This window comes from Henckelia pumila, chromosome 4 (assembly GCF_033568475.1).
Source record: "Henckelia pumila isolate YLH828 chromosome 4, ASM3356847v2, whole genome shotgun sequence".
In the NCBI taxonomy this organism is placed as follows: Eukaryota; Viridiplantae; Streptophyta; class Magnoliopsida; order Lamiales; family Gesneriaceae; genus Henckelia; species Henckelia pumila.
Window position 1 is genome coordinate 198,394,188 of NC_133123.1, and position 14,676 is coordinate 198,408,863.

At 35.8% G+C, this 14,676-nt stretch overlaps 1 pseudogene; it reads left to right on the top strand.

Moving 5' to 3' along the window:
- Positions 1-591: 591 nt before the first annotated feature.
- Positions 592-5,762, top strand: LOC140863811 (phosphatidylinositol 3,4,5-trisphosphate 3-phosphatase and protein-tyrosine-phosphatase PTEN2A-like; annotated as a pseudogene).
- The last annotated feature ends 8,914 nt before the right edge of the window (positions 5,763-14,676 follow it).

Sequence of the window (14,676 nt, forward strand, 5' to 3'; positions counted from 1 at the left end):
GAAAATTTTCGTTTGAGCACAAAGATGCGAAATTCCCTCAACCCACGTCAATGTAGATCTTCAACATTAATCGAGTAAACACAGATATGCGACATTTTTGTTGATGGATTAAACGTTTAAGATTGAGAGAGAAAGGTTCGGGAGAAGAGAATCAAGAAGAAGAACAGAGGGAAAATAACGATTACAGTGGAACCATCCTGTTTTCTTTTTTTTTCGTAAATCATTTTAGGGACATTTTGGTAAATTGGCCACAATAGGGAGTTCAAACAAAGAGCAGGTTTTTGTCAGGGATTGGGAACAAATAATGTCTGAAACGGGGACGGGAAGAATTCATGTTTACTATCAGGGATTTATCACAAATTTCACCTTACAACTTTTTATAATTAATTTTTTCATTTCACGAGCTAATGTATGCGATTAACTTTTTATTAATAAATTATTTTTTAGAAAAAATTATCTCGGAGGAAAAGGTTGCATGGAGATTTCGTGGAACATAAGAAGTTACTCGTTAATCACCTAACGAGTTCCAGAGTATTAATTGATGGCGGCAAATCAATTAAGCTCAGACGCGGCGCCTCTATTATAAATACCCTTCCGTCACAAATCCCCTTTCCGAATTTCCTTCGTCAATTCTATTTTAATCCAATTCGTCAATTTTTGAGTTCTTCAATGTCGACTTTCGGTATCCAAGGTCAACCGTTGGAGATTATTTGTCAAAGTTTCGAGAGATGTCAGTTAATTGGGTGGGTGAATTTTGTAAACTTGTTCACAAGATTTTTTGTCAAAGTTTCGAGAGATGGAGAGGAACATAATAATTTGCATATATATTCTCATATGATGAACCCTGAATCTTTCCTATCAAACTATAGGGTATCTCTCTTTTCTATTGCTGTTTATCCCGTATCAAAGAAAATAGGGGTGTTTTTGGAGTTTTGATACAGCTACGATTGAGTTTACATTTTTAAGTTGACAGTGATCATTATTCAATTTTTGATCAGCTTGGAGGGAGTTACTTGAGTTTGCTTCAGGTTGCAACAATGTTTTCCAACCTTATACTTAGTTGCCAGGCCTTATCTCATATGTGGAAGCTATTGCCACGTTGTATATTCTACATGCATATAACCTCATCTATTTTCTCTGTCTTCATGTTTTCAGTGTGAAATGTACTCGAGCAATGATCAATGCACCCTCCCTTCTTTGTAAGGAGCATAATTTCATTTTTGCTGCCAAGTTCCTGTGCTTCCCTGAGTGTTAAACATTTCAGCTGTTGAAATGAGGTCGGAATCTTCTGATTCGTCAAATCCTCAGCATATTAAGACTGCAGATGTACCAATTTCGAATCCTGTGGAATCTGCACCTGATAATTCTCAACGCGGCTCGCCTTCGAAGTTTTCTGCTTCTGGCATCTCCACTTGGGCAAAGAATCTAAAAATTCCCCAGCCATTTGTGGGTTCCAAGGATGAATCACCCTCTGGAAATTCAGGGCAGTCAACTTTTTCACGTTTCACTAGTGGGTTTGGATTGCGCATGTCTCCAAAATCTCCTCAATCAGATGAAAATTCTGACGTAAATTCACCAACTAACCAGTCCAGCTTTATTGGTACCATTACAAAAGGTTTCGTTGATTCATCTAAGAGTGCAGTGAAGGCGGTGCAGGTCAAAGCTCGCCATGTTGTATCCCAAAATAAAAGAAGATACCAGGTGCTTACATTTGTACGGAATTATCATAAGTGTAGACTGTTCAATTGTTTCCTTGTTTAGGCAGAATGCTTTTTAGAATTTAATTGTTCTCTTTGTGGGTCGAAGTCCATTTTTGTTTGTTCCAAAAAGTTATGAAACATTAAAATTATCTTTATGCTTCCGTTGGTGCCAGTGATGTGTAACTTGATATGCTTATTTTCTTTGTTGGTGGAAATTAATTTCTGTTTGCTTTATAAAAATATGAAGCCTGTCAAAGTTATTGTTATGTGTTTCTGGTTGTACTATGCTCCTGTAAATTGGTGTGTTTCTCTGACAACAATTATTTTTATAGGAAGGAGGATTTGATTTAGATATGACTTACATCACAGAGAACATTATTGCCATGGGCTTCCCTGCTGGTGATATGAGCTCTGGATTTTTCGGTTATGTTGAGGTACCAGATCCTATTTCTGAAAGATGGCACACAAATAATTGCTAATTCATTCTAATTTGAACTGAATTAGGATTGTGTTTAGGGATTATACAGGAACCACATGGAGGAAGTAATCAGGTTCTTTGAAACTTATCACAAGGTGAGAAATTATTGCGGTATCTTTAAATGTCAGTATAAACATGATCAATGAATGGCAGGCATCTTGTTGTCACCACCCAACCCTCGAATGATTATGGTGTATTTGTCTTTGCCCACAAGTTTTTTGTCATTGCATTTCATGGCCACTACTATTACTTGATTACTATATTCAAATTGTGCAGGGGAAATACAAAGTATACAACCTTTGTTCTGAAAGATTGTATGATGCATCATTGTTTGAGGGAAAGGTTTGTTATCGTTTATCATTTCTTATATTAAATTATGAATCTTTTAATTTCCTTCTTTAATTTTGCCCCCGTTATTCTTGTTAGCAGCAGGTGCTATACTCGCCTTTAATATGCTGGCGCCACTTAAATTTGTTACTATGGTTGATGTCTTGTTCTTTGATGCTGTGAGATGTGCTTTCTTTCAGATGATTTCCCCCCTTTTAACAACCTTTCACGTTTTTTATCTTCCTCTTCCCCTCTTGTTCTCTAGTTTACTGTTGTGTAGCCTATATTAGGTTCCGCAGTGTAATGCAAAACAAGATAAATCTTGCTACAACTCCCATTTCTTAGTGAATGGAGGTGTAGCTAACTTTTCAGCTCTATCAGTAATAGTAGAAAATAGTGTCTTGCTTACTTTGGTATTTTGATGTGTCTTGCTTTGGAAAAAAGCAGCAACGCTTGCATATGTGAGGCAGGAAGTTGGTTTTACTCTGCCATTATTACATTATTCTTTTTTTTCTATTTCTACAGGTGGCTAGCTTTCCTTTTGATGATCACAATTGCCCTCCTATTCAGCTCATTCTGTTATTTTGTCAAAGTGCATATTCATGGTTGAAGGAAGATATTGAAAATGTCGTTGTCGTGCATTGTAAAGCAGGAATGGCAAGGACGGGATTGATGATTTCTAGTCTTCTTCTGTACCTGAAGGTTAGTTTTATCATGGTTCTTTGAATGCTTCATAAGCTGTTCTCAGACTGATAGTACGTTCTCAGATTAATAGTAATGCCTTGTTGGCGTTGTACTGTTTATGACCATCTTTGTATTACCATTTGCTATTTTTCAGTTCTTTCCCACAGCAGAGGAATCAATCGATTACTACAACCAGAAAAGATGTATTGATGGGAAAGGACTTGTTCTGCCTAGTCAGATTGTGAGCTGTCTCAATTATTTTTAATCTTCTTTCGTCTTTTTGTTAATACTTAACGCCTTTTGACAATCGTCTTTCTTGTAGAGATACGTCAAGTATTTTGAACGAATCTTAATTTACTTCAATGGAGAAAATCAGCCCGGTCGTAGGTATTTACCATTTAGGAATCAATGAATTTAGTATTTGTGTCCATATTAGCGCACTCATGATGGATGTTGCATCATCATGGATGCTGTAAATAGAATGTTTCAAGGAAAATCAAGGGTGTGTATAGCCTCTGTGAGTTGATGTTTCAAATCATCAAGAATTGCATTGATGCAGGTGCATGCTCAGAGGATTCCGGCTGCACAGATGCCCATACTGGATCAGGCCTTCAATTACAGTTTCTGATCATAATGGTAACCTCTATTTCTTTGTCATATGTGATCTTGTGACTTGTGCATGCTAGTTATGCTGTAAATCAACCACTTCTCTTAGTTTTTGAGTGTTGGTATCAGCTTATATCTTTTACCACTTTAGTTCATGTAGCTTCATGACACCATTTTTTTTAAAACCATATTTCAATTGTTTGTCTCTAACCTGACGACCTCCACTTTGCAGGTGTGCTATTCACAACGAAAAAACATCCTAGAACCAAGGATTTATCGGTTAGTCATCCTTCTGCAACCAGTCTCAGATTTTGGCATGTGTTAATGTCTTTATCATTCCATTCTTTCACAGATATCACATAACAACTGCTTATGCTTCACAGGTCTATGAATTATTTTATGGGGAGGGATTTCATCAATCCCTTAGTTGGCTTTCCGTTGTCATCTATTAGAAATTCTGAATGATTTTATGAACTAGTCATTTTGAACCATCAGAAAATCATAGCAATGACTTGTTACAATGTGGTTGCATATTTGGTTTCATGAACTTTTTTTTATGTGGTTGCATATTTGGTTTCATGAACTTTTTATTTGTCTTGTGCTGTTTTTTGCAGCCTGAAGATTATTGGTTTAGTGCACCTAAGAAAGGGATAATGGTGTTTGCCCTTCCCGGGGAGCCTGGTCTGACTGAGTTGTCTGGCGATTTCAAAATCCGTTTTCATGATCGCCAAGGAGACTTCTATTGGTATAATAAATCAACGTCGTCTTATTTTTTTTCCCTGTTGTGATGATATTTCTCCTCCTTTCCCTGTCAAAACCTGGTTAAGAAAGGAGAGGTGATATTATTGTCTTCGTTTTGTAACATTTATGGTTTTCCCAATTATCAGCTGGTTAAACACCACAATGATTGACAACCGGAAAGTTCTGAACACGAGTGATCTTGATGGTTTTGACAAGGTAAATTTCATTATTTGCTACAAGATTACTGCAACTTTGCGAACGCACTATTATTTGCTTGTCAAACATGTGTTGATCTTTTTCTTCCCAACTCGACTCTCAGGGATCCTTCATGTCCTAGTTTCTGGGGTTTCAGAGATGATGATAATTGTTACTGGTTATCTTATCTGTGAATGATGACAGTGGCATTTTGTTGCAGACAACCTTGTATTCCTTCTTTCATTTCAGGACTCGCTCAGTCTGTGGCGCATAATAAATATTACTAACATCCATTTGTGTGCAGAGAAAACTGCCATCTCCCGGCTTCCAAGTCGAAGTTGTCCTCGTTGATTATGATGCTGCTGCTGTTTCACCAAGAACCCCAGCTGAAACCACTAGTGATGAATCTATCCAAACTTCCGGTGCAAGTACAAACTCGAAACCTAGTCCCATCCCAGTTGAGGAGCCTGCAGCTGCGACTAACTCGAATAAAGACAAGGACGACGGTTCTCCGACAATGAAGATGAAGTATCCGCATCTTCAAAATCCAATCAGTCTGATAAGCCTCCCCAAGTAAGTTCAACTATGACGGCAAAAGATGCTGCACCGAACAGCAAAGATGGCTCAAATCAAATAGCAAATTTGACGCACAAAACCGAACAAGTCTCGATAGGAACTTCAGGTTCAACTCGATCTGAGCCAAGCAGAGAGGCTGTTGGAGTAAATTCGTCGAGAAGCGAAGCATCAAAGCCGGTGGAGGGGGTGAGTGAGTTCAATGCAATGGCTGCGGATGCTTCGATATTTTCATTTGGAGATGACGATGACTCTGAAAGTGAGTAGCTTATGTATATACATGCTTGTGAATGCTCATAAACTCGGCGACCGTGGTGTGCATTTCATTTCATTCCTTTCTATTTTAAGGGTTAAATGGTTTGTTACTTTGTTCGGGAATGCTTTTGCGGTTGGATCAAATTCTGAATTTGTCGCATGTACATACTATTTTAATATACTTTTAAAGATTTGATATTAAAGATTGGTGTAACTCTTTATAACCTAAGGTACCGTTTGGTGGAGGGACATGATAAATACATAAAAAAGTAATATAATGTAATAAAAAATAATTAAGAAATGATAGTTAATAGAGTATTGGATTTGATTGATAGATTATAGTTTATTTGATTTGATTGAATAAATTTTATATAAAAATGTAAAATGTTCATTTTGTTCTTTTAACAATAAATAATATATAAATAATATTATTAATAAAGAGTAATATAATAATTTAAATTCAATGATTTGATTGATGTAAGATAAATTATTAATGATTTGATTGATGTAAACTTAATAATTTATAGATGGATAAATAATATGACGAGAAGAACGCGAGATTGGATGAGATAAGTTATACATAAATTAATAATATTGCGTAACAAACGATACCTTAAGGTACCTGATATATTTTTGCATAATTGAAATTATTATTATATATAATAGAAGTAATTGTCACGGTTCATCACTTATAACCAGAGCTATTGTGGGTTGGATCATACCCCAGCACAGAGGTGCAAACGAATCGAGCCGGCTCGAAAAACGTTTTTCGAGTCGGCTTGATAAATAGCTCGTGAACCGGTCCGATAAATATTTGATTCGTATTCGGATGTATCGAATTCGAATCAAATCCGAACATGTTCGAACTTTTTTTCGAGCAGAACTCGAGCTAAAATTATTTTATTCGATAGTTCGAGAATAGTTTCCTATACTACCCTTATATTAATTTTTCTATAAAAAAAATTTCCCTATGGCTCAAAAAATGGTATCAAAGCCTAGGTAATTTTATTCAAACTTTATATTATTCGTTAATTCATACTTTTCTTTGTTGAGGAGAAGATATTTTACAAAAGATGACTTCAAACGAAGGTTTGAATCAAGAGGATTTTATTTATATAAAATCCTATAAACAAGTTAATTTATTCACAATAGATTACTTACAACAGGTGGTGATTAATACTCTCAAATTTGAAGAGATAAAGAAAGATGATTTCTAACTCTCAATTTTTAGAGATTACCCCAGATTCCTCTAAACTCTCCGGAGATCTTAGAAAAATTCAAAAGACGGTACAATATTACAGCAATCAGCTGTATGAAATACCTCAAAAGATTGGAGAAATCCTTAAGAAACAAGAAGAAATTCTTGTAACTCTAAAGGATCTTCAAACCAAAATCATAAATCTAGAACACACTTCTAGTTCTAGAAAGGGAAATACAGGAGGAAGGTTACCACTCTCGTTTGGTACCGAACCTCTGTTACATCAGAAAGGTAAAACCAAAATGGTTCAAAAACCTTTAACTGATGATGAAATTATGATTAATCTTATAAAGGCAGTATCAGAGAAAAACACTATCTGATGACTACTTTAGAAAGATTAAATCTCGAGAATCTACAAGATCTTGCGGATTCTTTTGCGAATCTCAAAGTAGTAGATCTAAAAATGAATTCCTCTGAGGGTGAACAATCCATAGGGAATTCCCCTAGATATGTGGTTAAAATAGAAGAACCACATAGTCAGTTCCATGTTGGAGAAAATTCACATCCAGTAGGAACCAGATCAAGAAGGAGTAATATACCAATACATCAAACTCCTTATGGAAAAACTGTTTTAGACCCGATACATCCTTATGGGGTTATGTTAAACCTGGATGTTTTGGACTTCAAAAACAGAGAAGATCTCATAGATGATTGGACATCAGCTATGAGAATAGCAGCATAAACTTTAGATCTCAATAAAGAAGGATTTATCAAACATCTGGAAATGAGTCTAATGGGATCTGTCAAGATAGCTTGGGAAATGACCATGCCAAAAACCAAGGAATCAATCTTAGCAGGAGAATCACTTAGCGAGATTGGAGGAAGAATGGCCACCCTTTTTAAAGGACAATTCATAGGGGTAGACTATTTCAATAATCAAGATACAGAGAAAAAGAGAAGATATACTCAAGCTCTGTATAACCTTGAATTACATGATATCTGTTTAGTTGATGAATATATTATGTTATTCACCAAATACAGATGGAATTCGGGAGTTGAAGAAAATGTAGCCATTCAGCTATTTTTCACAAAAATGCCAAGCCCCTGGAGAGAAATGCTGATAAAAGAATACGTTCCAGGTAATCTTGATACATTCGCAAGACGCGCCTCCTTTTTGAAAGGAAAATTGGTGGAATGGTGTCATATGGCAGCATTAGAAAAGAACTACAAGAAAATAAGGGGTATTAATAAGCATACTCCTCTATGTTGTAGAGAAAATGATCTCCCTATGGTTATAGGGAATAGATAACAGGGATTTAAGAGGAAAAAATTCAAAAATAATCCCTACAATAAAAAATGAAAAGTTCTTGGAAACCAATAATATTTTGGTCCAAACAAAAGGCCAGATCCTATAGATCAGGTAGAAGAAGTGGACCTACAAGAGCATCCCCAGCAACAAACTCATCGCAAAGTAGGGGAAGAACACCATCTAGAAGAACTTTCAGAAGAACTCATACGAGAGCAAGTGAAAGTTTCAAGGATTGCAATTGCTGGACATGTGGAGCTAGAGGCCATATATCTACGAACTGTCCAGAAAACGAGAAAAAAGGAGTTAAGTTCTTTGAAGCAACACCAGATATGGATGATGCGGTCTTCTTTCAAGATCTAGTCCAAGTATATCAATTTGAGGATATCCCCTCAGATGAAAGTATATACGAAGAAGAGATATTGTTTAGCCAAGATGAATCTGAAGATGAATCAGAATCAGAATCAGAATAAAGAAGAAGTGTTGCGACACGAAACACATGAGAGTTTGGCTGGATTTTTTAGTCAAACCACGATATCTCATAATATGGTCCAAAGGATTATGAGAGAAAATCCGACATTACAGAAGTACCAAGGATTTTCGGAAGGATAAGTAGAAAGAGTCTTAGGCAACCTAGGGCTTAGACAAAGAAGACATCATTTAATTTACAAAGTATCCAGAAGGGAAATGGCAATCCCTATGAAGTTAGCAAGTAATCAAATAGAGATGCAGTTAATTCCTTTTGAAGAAGTAAGAGATGAATTGCAGAAGTTGAAAAGTGAGGTAGCAAGAACAATGTCTTGGATTCATATTGGAGCAATCCAAATAATGATCAAGGCAACTTTTAAAGAAGGAATAGATTCACCCATAGATATCGTAGTATGTGATAAAAGAATGGGGAATATCCAAGATGCTATTCTGGGTACGATCTCAGGAAATCTATGTGCAGGGAAAATTGTAGGAGTTATTTATCCAATAATAGCCTACAATTTAGCTGACAGAGACTTTAGCCGAGCCTTGACGTTGCATCAAAATTTCAAGGAAAAAAGATTAATGAAGGAAGGTAATAGACCATATTCTATTACTTATCAAATTTCATATGCTCTTTCTAATACTCATCATTCTGAATTATTCATTAGAAATGAGTTTATTGAAATTCCAGAAATCTTTGGGAAAGTTTCTCAAGCAATATACCCGAAAAAAATCTAGTTTCCTTTAATTCAAGAAACAGACATTCAAATACAAGATAAACCGGTTCTATACAGAGATCTTAAAATAGAACCCCGAAGGTTATCTTTTCAAGGTGACCGAATGACAAGTCGAAGGTGGGAAAAATTTCCTATTCAGGAAATTCCACCAGAAAAAAAGGAGTTTTCAATAATAGAAAAACTTAGTTCTCCAGAAGGATGGAAAGAAGTCAAAATAATATTCGAAATTACAAGTCATAGGAACCAATTTCCTTGTAACTCGATTTACTATTTAGAGCAACAGGTAACAGGAACTTACCAAGGATTAATAAATATTGGAGAATTGAAAGTTCAAATCTGTGAAATTCCAGGAAAAGAAGTGGATCAGCTCATTCTTGGCCTAGAGTTTCTAGAGGACCATAAACCATGGAAACGCCTTGAAAAAGGAATAGAGTTTATGGCAAAAAAAAAGACTTGGAGGATTCAATAAGAATTCTACGAGATGGAAAACCAAGAGAATTGGATAAGGGACAATCCCTTAATCAGATTCGAAAACTCTGTTTACAAATAGAGGAAGAAGCAACTGTTGAAATTAGTAAGTCATGAACATGATTTACTAGAACGCATTGAAGAAGTGGAAAGGAATAACCATACTCTACCTTCTAAAGCCTTAGAAAAACTAAAGGTGAATAGTCTTAAGCGGATTAGTGAGTCACAACACAGTCTGTTAAAAATGGCAGGGCCATTTAGTAATTCTTTTAAAAAATGACAACAAGTCCTTTCTCCATATACATTCCGATAGGTATGTTGTATGAACAATATAAGGCTGAATACTTTGCAGCTTATATTGACTCGGGAGCAGGAATTTGTACAGCAAAAAGAGGAGTCTTCCCTGAAGAATGTGAAGAAGAATTGCCAAAAATTGCTGGACGAGATTTCTCTCGAAGAATTTTAATTCTTTGCAAAGAAATAAAATAAGCAGAGATCCTTATGGGAGGAGCAGGTCAAACACCTTGGTACAAGGTAAAGACACCACCAATCTATTTCCACGATACAGGAGCTGATATCCTGTTAGGAAATAACTTCTTACAAATGTTTAAGAAGTACACACAAGACAATGAGTCAAGAAGACTTATGTTCACTACAATTTGTGATCATAAAATTATCGTTCAACGACTCAAGGTTGCTTTTTATCGACAATTGCCGATAATATTTTGCAGCCACCGTGGTGATAAAGGACAACTTTTTCACCAAAAAATGAAAGATCCAAGAAGGTTTGGAGAAACCATGTTGAAAATAACAACAGAACAAGAACTCCAAACAGAGGATATGGAGCTTATCAAAGTAACTCTAAATCACAGAGATATAGAGTTAGAAAATAAGGTATCCCTTGAAGATGTCAAAAAGAGGCTCAAAGAAAGTTACAACGAGCATCCTATGGCATGGTGGGATAGAAATAAACTCAAAGTCAGTCTTACTCTAAAGGAAGTCAAAGAGTATGAATTTGTCAGATATAAGCCTATTCCAATGAACATAACAGATCAAAGGGATATGAGAATGATTATCAAGGAACATTTGGACCTTGGTCTAATCAAAGAAGGAGTTTCACCATATAGCAGCCCAGGTTTTCTGGTCAAAAATCATGGTGAAATAAAAAGAGGGAAACCCAGGTTAGTTATTAACTACCAATATATTAATAAAATCCTGGAGTTTGATGGGTACTTCATACCCAGTAGAGAACATCTAATTAGTTGTGTACGAAATGCTAGAGTGTTCTCAAAATTTGATTGTAAGTCTGGATTTTACTAGATTCGAATGAAAGAAGGCAGTAAGAAATTCACGGCCTTCTCTACACCACAAGGACACTATATTTGGGAAGTTATGCCTATGGAATTGGCTAATGTACCCCAAATATTTCAAAGAAAGATGGATAATCTTTTTAAAGATTATTTCAACTTCATATTTGTTTATATTGATGATATTATTATAACATCAAAAAACATAGATGAACATGTTAAACATTTAGAGATTTTCTCTAAAATTTGTAAACAAGAAGGACTGGTTTTATCTGAAAAGAAAGCCGTCATAACAAGAAGGAAAATTGAATCCCTTGGGATTGAGATTGATGAAACTGGAATAATTCTACAATCCCATATTGTGGAAAAGGTAAAGAATTTTCCAGATAAACTCAAAGATGTAAAACAACTCCAAAGTTTTCTAGGAGTAGTTAATTTTGCAGGAATGTTCATAAACAATCTGGCAATGTACAGAAAGGTGTTCAGTCCTTTGTTAAAAAAGGATGCAAGATTTATATGGACCGATGCCCATAATAAAGGGGTGAACCAATTAAAGGAGATATGTAAGAATCTCCCAAAAATGGATGTAACCGTGGATGAAGATGATCTGGTGTTATTTACGGATGCTAGTGACGAATGGTGGGCAGCAGTGCTTACTAAGATCACTCCGGATGGAGAAATACCATACAGATACTGTAGCGGTCTTTTTTCAGAATCTGAGGCTATTAGATGACATATCAACGAGAAGAAATTTTATGCAATTAAAAGGGCTTTCGAAAAATGGCCATTATTTTTACCTGCTAAAAAATTCACTTTGAAAGTTGATAACACTCAAGTAAAAGCTTTCCTAAGGAATAAGATTGAATCTAAACCTGAGAAAGCTAGGTTATTAAGATGGCAAGCTTTATGTCAAAATTATATTTTTGATATTGTTATTATTAAATCTCATGAAAATATTCTTGCAGATTTCTTAACAAGAGATGGAAGGCGGTGACGTAGATTCCATCATGAAAATGCAGAGGCATCTCAGGGAACATCTTGGGTTGCTTCAAACCGAGTTCAACCAGCTTGTCATAAGTGCCGATATGGCGGGCAGGTTACAACAAGCTGATCGGATCAAAGTATCCAATCGAATCACAGGATGTATGCAAGCTCAAACTCAACTATAAGTGCTATTCAAGGGACAATTATGTGTGCCATAGAAAAACCACTGGTTTCTCAAAAACAAGAAATGTTAAAACCATTGGTTTTACAAGAACAAGAAATACAGCCACCGGTTGTAAAACAATATGTTGAAGATTCTAATACTCAAGAAACAAGTGCTAATCTATCATCAGCTTTTGATGATCTAGATAAAGCAACAATTGATGAGGATAACTCATCAAGTCAATCCTCCGCCTCTGGGGTAAAAGAGAAAGAGATCAATCTTAGGCCCCACACTGACAAGGAAAAATCTAAGATTGATACTAACCCAGCTGTCATTTCTCCATTTCAGGTTTATCAACAAAGATGGGAGAAATTAAGTACAAGAAGTGAAATCAACCCGATCACTTGTAGGGTTGATGTTGCAAGAATATATCCAAGGGTTTGACTAAAAAACAATGTCAATCCTAAGGATGTAAAACTATGGTATGAATTTCGGGCTCTAGCCTCAGTTTATACAACTTCACCAGGCTTCCAGGAAATATCACAACTACCAAAATGGATTCAGGAAGCAGTCCAGGAAACATGGGCAAATAATGATCATTTGTCCAGAGGAGACGTGCTCGAGTTATACTTCTTTAGTGCAGCTCCAGAAACAACAGGGAAAGGATCACACGAGCCCTTTCATTTCATCAAGCTAAGGAGACCTGACATGAATAATCAAATATTTATCAAGGATCCTATATCTGAAAAAATATCATTAGTGTCCATTTTTGGAGAAAATGAAATTTCAACCAGAAGGGCATGGGGTATTTGGGTTTGTCTCACCGAGATGGATAAGGTCAAGTTTCCATTCAAATTTTATCAAAATTATGTGAACGGATCATTCCTGTTAAACACAATGACAGGAAAAACTACGGCTTTTGCGGAAGAACTCTTCGAAAAGAAGAGGAACTTTTTGTGGAACAACAAGCTGCCGGGGAGTAAAGAAACTCGCCGAAAATTTTGTAACATGACTCATATCGAAAGATGGTCAGAGAATATCTGCCCAGAATGTCCAAACCAGAAGGAGCCAGAATTCGGAAAAACCTTCAAACCCCGAACGGATCGAAAAGATTTTTTCGAGACAAGCAAAGGTGGACAGGGACCACTAAAACCACGTTTTCCCAAGGGCCCACTGCAAAAGCAAAAGATGCCCCGACAACAATAAAGAAGGCATGTGAGGAGAATAAATCCAAAAGAAAAAGTCAAGCATGTGACTCCTCCACTAGTAAAAGATGTCATCAGGCATGTGACTCTTCCACTAGCAAAAGATTCCATCAATAATGGCATAAAGAATTCAAGACAGCTGTAAGATTCCCTGAAGTTTCTCGGTGAAACGAGTGGAACTTCGGCTATAAATACAGGATTTTGAGGAAGCTGAAGACATCGATCATTTCCTTCAGTTTTCTTACAAATAAAAATTATTGTAATATTTCTCTTTCTAAGTTTGTGTTAAATTTCTGTTTTATGTATTTCAAGAACAAGGCTACTATGAGTAGCTAAACTAGTTATCTCCTCCTCTTCAAAGGAGGTTGATTTATGTAATAATATGTTATCTGAATAAATTTCATAAGTCTCTTGTTCATTCATGCTTATATTTTATAATTAATTTTATATACCATACGCCTTAAAGTAGAAAACGAATTAAGGCTGCTGGGTGTCATTGAAGGAGCTTGTGCAGAAACCATCTGTTGCGACTGCGTGGTTGAGTGTGAGGAGCACTTCGTAAAACTCGGCAGGTATGACCCGACGACACTATGATCAAAGAGGTATTTAATTTTAATTAATCTTACGGAAGCATGATGGGCTTATGCATAATTTTAATAAAATTGGGAAATAAAGGGCAGAATATGTATTATTTAGTTTCAAGGACATATTCGAGACACTTTTTAATTAATAAGGGATATTTTCAGGGCACGAAAAATAAAAGAGATATAATTGGCTCGATAACGAAACTAGAGAGATATATTTATAAATTATCCCTCCAAAAGGATTTACGAAGCTGATGTTTGAACACGCTAGTCAGCTCATGTATATTCTACGAGGTGTCGGACCTCGTCATTGTCACTCACTCGTTCTCACTTCTCTGTGTGCTTACAAACTTCAAATAACATTTTGCAATTACTTTCGATGTATAATTTGTTTGTGTCGCACTCGTAATAATTTGCAAAAAAATATGAAATCCAATATATCATGGGAAAAATAAAGGAATTTCTCCCGATTTATATCATTCACGACTTATATCTAAATAATTTAAAAATTTTACAAATTATCTCGACACATGAATATATGAATAGGCCCAGTAATGTATTTACCCTATTTATTTATGGGTAAATAATTAGGGGTGAGTTTTCGGTATACCGTATCTAAAATATTCGTATGAAAAAAATTCATACAGATACCGATATCGAAATTTCGAAATTTTGGTATGGAAAAAATCCATAT